The sequence below is a fragment of the Anabas testudineus genome, chromosome 2 (assembly GCF_900324465.2).
Source record: "Anabas testudineus chromosome 2, fAnaTes1.2, whole genome shotgun sequence".
In the NCBI taxonomy this organism is placed as follows: Eukaryota; Metazoa; Chordata; class Actinopteri; order Anabantiformes; family Anabantidae; genus Anabas; species Anabas testudineus.
In genome coordinates this window covers 3164035-3172113 of record NC_046611.1, presented here as the reverse complement: position 1 = coordinate 3172113, position 8079 = coordinate 3164035, and the positions used below count along the sequence as shown (strand labels likewise).

Genomic DNA, 8079 nt, shown 5'->3' with positions numbered 1-8079 from the left:
TCTCGCTTTCTCTATTGTCGACCTCGTTCTTTCTCTCCCTCACTCTTTCTCTCCCTACTGTAGATCAAACATTGCAGCTACAGTATCCTGCAGCAGATGGCTGTGCTTTGCCACCCCCACTCCCACAATGCACAGGGCCCCCATGTGGGAAGTAAGCACAGGCAATAACATGGCCTCTATATACAGATACACACACATCTCACCTGTACTGTTATATATTGGTACAGTACATTTACATATTCTTGCTTGTATCATAAGGAACACACCGACTCTGTGCTGAACTGAACACCTTGTTACGATTGTTAGTAACAACTTGCTGGAACTCTGTTGTGAATACAAACACAGACAAAGTCTTAGTCAAATCAGCTTTACATCATGTTGTAGGAGAAGAGGAGAAAAAGGCAGAAGAATAAAAAACAAAACTGCAATAATGAAAACGACCCAGTCACAATCTCTGACGTCAAAAGAAGCAACACTATTAATTGATTTGAGCTGTTTTATTATATATACTATAATATTATATTACAAAGTAAACTGATGCATTATGTGTTTGAAAAGACGACAAAGCATCATTTAATGTTTTCAGCTTCCTATATAACATATAAAATATCTGTGGGTTCCGTTAGGAGAATTTCAAGGCTTGTGTTTTTGCTTTAAAGACTTAAGGATTAATTGACTCACTTGAAGATTAATCATTAGGTGCAGCTCAAGTTTCCCGAGAATCTGGTGGAGTCACTTTACTGCGCTTCATGTGGTGCTGAAATTCAATACAAGCAACATTTCAAGTAAAAAAAGTAAACTGCTACTGTATTTTGTGAGTGAGTGTCTGCAGTTTCTCACTTGACTGAACTTCCATAAGGATTTCGTTGTGTCAGGAGGAGTAGCTTTACCTTGTTTTGGAACCAAACTCCTCACTTGACATTTTTCTGTCAGAGTGAAGGAGGTAAAGGAAGGGAGGGAGGAGAGGTTTAAGTCCAGAGACAGTGACATCAGCCGTGCCTTTGGCGCCACTTATCTCTGCAGGATCTCCCCAGCTGCCCTGGCATTTCCTGAAACAGGCCACACACCATCCGACTAAAGTGATTCAAGGAACCTTTGAGGAGATTTTTCTGAAAATCCCTGAAACATTTGGTCTTTTCTTACACAACATGATTCAGAGTCACAAGAAAAAAAACCACAGACACACTATGATGATCATAAGTGATTCATGCAGCCACATTTCCAGGTTTCTGTCATTAACTAAGAACCCTGAAGTGTGTGTGTTTGCACGTTGGTATCCAGATAGATCCACAGTTTTCAGAGTGTGGTTTCCAGCACTGAGTTTTTTTAATTCCACATTCCCACTGGCGTACATGTTGTTGTGGTTGGGTGAAAAATTGTTATCTCACTTGTCACCTTAAATTAGAAACAGTTACAGTCCTTTCTTTATCTTAACTGCTGTATTTTCATGTGTTTAAGTCCAAGTTTAGGGGTTTTGAAAGGTTACATGGAAAGTGAAGAGTTTAGTTTGAATTAATAGGTAAAAACTATACTGGCACATCTGACAGCTCACGTCTGTCTCTTAAACCTTATTCTCTATACAACTGAACTGTGAATGGAAAACAGATGACATCTTATGGTAACATGATGAGGACGAGAGAAAGTGGCAAATGCACTGATACTGAACACATGAATAAAACGTACCCAGACAAATGATATTACAACTACTAAGTCAGTGTTGCCTTAAAAGATCCTGTTTGATCGACTCCACTGTTATTAAAGTTGCTTGTTGTTGGATTCAGACACTCACAGCTCTGGGTTCAGGTCTGATTGTGGGCTGGGGTACTTCACTTCTAACCCTAACCCTAACCCACACAGCGTGTTACTGAACCCTTCAACAAACCACAGTCTTCTCTAACCTTAACCAAAGTGCTTTTCTTGTCTCACCTCACATGAGATTCTGGAGTCAAACTCGAGTCTCAGGTACATCAATCCTGTCCATTATATCACCTCCACCCGCTCCAGCCACGTTCGGGCAACTTGCTTTTCACATGCTTGTTACATGCTCATCTTGTGATGGGATTTCTTTCCTTTTCATGTCCACGATATAAGTGTACTCTCAGAGAGGACATTCCTTCTTCTCTATGTATTCTCTTCTTCTCTGTGTTGTTTTGTTTTAGTCACAAACCGTAACGATTTCCTTGATGCTGGCTTCAGACTGTATGATGATGGTATTTTTTAAAGATAGTGGCTGCAAGATTAGGTGATCACAGGGACTTTAGCTCCTGCAGTGACTTGGTAACCGAGATGTCAGATAAGTTAAACCCGGTTAAACTTGCTTATGAAGGTCTATGATCAGACAGAAAGGTTGGAGATAAACCTCCACTATCAGCAACAGTCCTAACTTTAAGGGCCACTTTCCAGACGTTGTCAAACTTGTTTGATGAAACAGTCCCATCTCAAAGTCCACTTACTATCATTTTGTGTCACCCATATCACAGCTGTTACGATGAACTTGTTTACAGACAGGAACCGTACACGTTGTTCCATCTATTGGGCTTTTTGGGCTTGTCTGTATCCAGACAGGCTAACTCTCCAGATTCTCCAGGAAGTAGTACGTGGTAAACCTTTCTAACTCTCATTTTCACAACACTAAAGGCATTTCCTGAATCCTCATAGACTCTTTTTAGGTGGTCAGAGCCATTGTTGTTTTTCTTTTCCACAAAAATATTCAGTTTCACCAATCTATGCTGTCTTAAGCTTTGTGTTTCTACTTCTACCTTCTACTACAACCATGTGTGTCTGACTTCGATCAATCTCAACCTAAGATGTCTTGTGGGGAATCAGTTGTGACACTGGGGCATTTTCAGGTTAATACCATGTGGTCTGATCCCGGTGATGTAAGAGCTGCTGACAGGAGTTTTGGAAATCCTTAGATTGTTTGCATCAAAGCATTCGAAGTCTGGGACAGGAAGGTGCAGCTTCGGTACGCTACGGCTCTTGCACCAGCTGCTCACTGGTTCTCAGACGGGAACCTTAAGGTGTTCATTAGCTGTTTTCGAGTGCAGCAGCGGGATTCATTCCCTCAGAAATCAAGTGAGGCGGAGCAGCAACACAGGGATGAATGTGTGCAACAAATTGGTTCTATTGAAGTTATTTGCCTCATTTAGAGCATCTGTGAGGATACATCACAGGAGGAGAATTTAACAGTGACACATAAACTACCCCTGTTTGTTTCCCGTTTACTCTTGTTTACTTCCCTCAACTTGTTTACCGTCTCATATGTTGGCACTATAAATGCTTATTTTGAAGCTCCCAAATTATGGTTAATGCAGCGTTGAAGCTTTTGGAGGTTTAACACAGTTTAAGGAGGATTTCTGAATACAAATAATGACACTTCAGCTCTGCCTCACATCCCCGCTCAACTCTTCATTAGTGTCACTCACACAAACCCAAACGCAGCCCTAAAAGCTTCACACTCTTCGTAAACGTGAAGTGAAATTGAAAAAGCCAGCCACACAAATGACTCTAAACTTCACACACATGCACACACACATACAGTATTGAACTTTAGCAAGCCAGCTATGCATAGTAAGAAAATACCAACCCCTCACACACTCACACAGCACTGCCAGCACAGCTTGCCATTAGCCCAGGGTTGGCCAACTCCAGACGATGTTTCCAATCTCTCGCACCATCTGCTCCTCGCCTCGGCACTATCGAAAGGAGGAAGAGTGCAGCTTCCTCTTCCTCCACGTCCTCCCTACGAGCCTGGCCATCTTGTGTGGAGGTGTTAAAGCTCTGGGATTGAAACCCCCCTGAAAATATTAGTGATGGTTTTGCATTTGCATGTGTACACTTCTATACCATGTGTGCTTTTATTCTGCGGAGAGTTGTCATCCTCTGAGATCTATGTCTAACCATAGCTTGTATTTTTGTAATATGTTCTTCTGCACACTGTTAAGTAGTAGTCGCCTTTCTCTGGTACGACAACCTGAACCAAAAGCAGGCGACGCACACAATCAATACAACTAAAGATGGGGCACTAAAAACACAGTCCCATTAACATAATAGATACTGCTTTTGCAGGTAGTAGCACAATAACATCAATAACAATTCCCATTAATTTCCTGGAAATGATGACTGATGGCTTTTATTCCTCTTGCAGGAATGTTAAGAATAGCTTTTAACTGTCAACAGTCAAAATGTAGGTTTTAACAATGCTACTATGGTGCACACATAAAGTGGTTTTGCTGCAGAGCCGACACAGACAACAAATGCTTTTCTTTTAGTCTAAATAAATAGATTTATGTGTATTTGCTGTTTAGTTCCCATGCAGCTACATCAGTGGAGGGCCTTGGCATCCATCCTTCCCTCTGTCAAGGTTGAGGATTGAAAAATGAGATGGATTCCTTGTGCAGAATATAAAGCAGAAGATGTGATGCATCACACCAAGGGCTGACAGAAATACTACATGAATCATATGTGGTGATATTGCACAATGTACTTCAGTTCCTTTTCTTTCTCCTCTTGGTGCAGCTCATTTTCACGCGGCTTCGCTGATGTAAGATTGCTTTCATGTTGCTTTATCAATTTCTCCCTCAGCCCTCTGTAAAGAGAATTGTTTTCTTATAATCCCTAATAATTGCGTTTCCTTGACTTTATTGCACAGAATCATTATGTTTTCTTGAAGAAAGGTGGCTGCTTATGTGCTGCATGCATCATATACAGCACAAAAACTCCACCCGTCAACAACTTGAGAAGTCATTTGTTTTCATTCTTGTTCTTCTCCTTGTGGTGAAATATGACTAAGATCTATAGAAGATAGTTTAAATGACATTTTGCACAACTTCAGGGACAATCTCCTTGATACTATATCATCTGTGTGTCATGTTTAAAAGAAACACTTTTCTTGCAGAGAAGTATAATTTATTTTGTTCACCTTAAACTTTTAATGCAGTTAGAGATTCCCTATATTTTGCAGAATGCCTCCTGGCAAATTTTTGCAGGGCTTGAACCTGTTTAAACATTTAAAACTATCAATGTAGTCATCTGTCTTTGCATCAGGCTGTTTTGCCGGCCAAATGTCCATTCCCCAGAGCAACTTCCTCTACCTCCTGTGCAGGGATAGCCGGTTGCTCCCAGGCCAGCTGGGAGTTGTAATCCCTCCAGCAGGTCTTGGCTCTGCCCTGGACTCCTGATCCTCCCAACCGGTCAGGACCACAACAAGCAGCCAGAAGGCACAGAAACCAGTCAGTCGTTCGTAAATCTTTCGTCTTGCTTTAAATCCTGCTGTTCTTTCACTTGTTTACAAGCTGTCAAAGGTACAAATGAAAACTGAAAAGCCATGAAACATTCACCACGGAGTAAACTCCACTGCAGTTGTGTGGGATACAGAACTTTATGTAGCTGTCAGAGCTAATGGAGAAAAAGAGACCAGCGGCATCACTTGGCTTGAAGCTACAGTGTGCTGCATTCAGGAACCAGTTACACTCGCATGCACCACATTACACTGTGTGGTTGGTCTGTAGGGTTAATCAAAAGTTGATGTCTAAAACTTAATGACTTGAAAATAAAGTAGAAAATTGCACCTGAGGACTTGCAGGAACAAATTATAATAAAATTAAAGCGGTGTTCTGGAGATTTAGTACAGCAGCCATACTGACAGGAGACTTTTAAAAACAGATGAAAAGGTGGCCTCCATTGCAATTTATCAAAAATCGACCCTGAATTCAAAAGAGATCTCATTCAAGATTTACATTAGTTCATGTTATAAAACAAGAAAATAAAATATCTCTGCCACTTAGGATTCTTTCAGTCGGCAGAAAGCTGCAGCTCAGTCAGGTTTTTAGTCTGAAAGGAGTCTAAACACTCATTATTAGTCAAGACAGTCAAGGTGAGATCTTTGTACAACTGATGAACTCAGTCATCTCGGAACATCTTCTCTTTCTTCTCTTCTTTGCTGCTTCTTCTTTCTTTATTTGCTGCTGCTATTGGCTCATGAACACCTGTACACAATGCATGGACTCGGACAAACCAAGTTACCGACCCCCCCAAAAAAGGAACTCGAGACTAGGTTGTGCATATTCAGGCTGCAAACAAAACAGCAGTCACTGAAAAGAAAGGAAAAGCCAGACACATCAACTCTTTCATTTCACACCCTTTTTATTTACTGTACACAGTTTAATATGGAAATAAAAAAGCAGCCTCACTCTTTGGTTCTGAGGTCCAAAGGACTGAAAGCCTGTTCAGTGTGATGATTCATAAAATCCTGACCTTCCCGTGAGATTAGGGGATGAATTATGTGAAATCCCAGCATAACACTGGCCCCATGCAGGCAGGGTTTTACACTGAACAAGGCTTTGGATGAGCAGAAACTTCAGTTTGTCCATGTTGGCGTCTGGTTTTTTCCAGTCTATTAGAATCTGTATGCAGACGTCGCTTTTCTTTCCTCCAACCTTATTCTTCTCTCTTTTTCCTCCACACTACATGGTTTGTTTCCCCATCAGCCTTCTTTTCAATTCAATTTACGTTCTTCCATTTTCATTTTCTTTAGATGAAATGTCTCCCTCTTCCCTTCTTTAAGTATTTACCTGAGTCTTAAAGCCATATATCAGCCACACATCTCTGTGAATAATTTATGAATGTCGACCTCGCTTTCTTTCTGTCTTTCTTTCTTTCTTGTTGCTCTTTCCGTCATTTCTTTTTTTTTTAATAGATCCCGAACCCTCTGACCTTCTCTGGCTCTCTTCTTCTTGCGAGTTAATTATTGCTCTTTCTTCATGGATCTCTCGCACGTTTCTCCTGCTTTTGTCCAGCTCATTTCTCTCTTTTGTTGATGGATGCAGGCTTCCATCTCATTTCTCCTTCTGTGCAGCCCTGTTTTCTTCCACTCTCTTTGAGGCTGATTTTCTCTTTGTCTTCATGGATGTGCACTTCTTATATCATCACTCTTTTCCTTTTCAATCCAGTGCAACACACTAATAAAGAATTGTATTTAGCACTTCCTGTAAAGATTGTGCAGTGTGTTGCATGTGTATGTGGCATTAAATGCTACATGTACTTTCAAATACTTCTTTAACTTCTAAAACTTGATTTCTTTAAAGAATAAATCTGGTGACATGCACTGGACTTCCTTTGTTCTCATCCAATACTATAAAAAGACCAATAATGTGTTTGTCTCTGTACTTTCAGGCTTCCTCGGTCTGTAAAAAGTTTGTAAGTTAACAAACAAACAAGTGGTAATAGTACATGTCTGGGGGACTATTTTCTGTGGAAGATTACTACACAGTGGGTACTCTAGTGAGTATTTGAAACAGAAGGACAGTGAACGTGATATTGAGTCAAAATGAACGACGGTATACGTTCAACTTAACGAAGGAGCAGGTCACTCACTGCAGCACTGTGTCTTCCTAATGCATTTTTAATGGGTTTTCAACAACAATGGAGCTCTGTGGAACAGAGGTTATAGTATCCGGCTTTGGATACAGATGCACAATACTTGTTAGTACCTGGGAATTACTGACAACAAGAAAAATGTAGAGTATAGTCAGTCAGATCCTTCTTCTCTTTCTTCCAGGATTGCTCAGCCTTGTGTTATATATCCAACAAATCCTCCTACCTAACGGACCACATACTGTCTGTGGATACAATCTATATACAATAGGTGCACTGGACCTTTGTGAACATGTTATATAATGTGGAATTGTCAAAGATTTGAATTAAAATACTGTTCTTTAAGGTTAGAGGACATTTGTCAGATAGCTGCAGTAATGAACATGTAGTTGAGGTTATGGAGCAGTAATGGACAAAAGAAACAACACTGATTATAAATTGGAATCTGGAATCTGAGGCAGATTTTAGTTTATGGGGACCTTTTGCAAGAGTGACACAAAGTAAATAATGTAGTAAATATATATTGTAGGTTACTACTTTTTTGTGAACTTGCTCTTTGTACTGCATCACCTCACTTCCTTCTTTGAGCCCATCACTGTAACTACAGCCACTTAGAAATCACCTCAACAATAAAACTCAGGTCGTCATTCGTAGGTTCGCAGACGACCTTTTCAGAGCTGGTCACTCTGTATGAATCTGAATTAT

General features: G+C 40.5%; 1 long non-coding RNA gene across 1 annotated transcript; it reads right to left on the bottom strand.

Annotated features, from left to right (window-relative positions):
- Positions 1-576: 576 nt before the first annotated feature.
- On the bottom strand, positions 577-2063 carry LOC113164609. Its single transcript, XR_003299021.1, has 3 exons — positions 1927-2063; positions 891-1049; positions 577-757 (listed from the first exon to the last, which is right to left on the bottom strand). It is a non-coding gene; the product is annotated as an uncharacterized LOC113164609 (long non-coding RNA).
- Positions 2064-8079: the final 6016 nt, after the last annotated feature.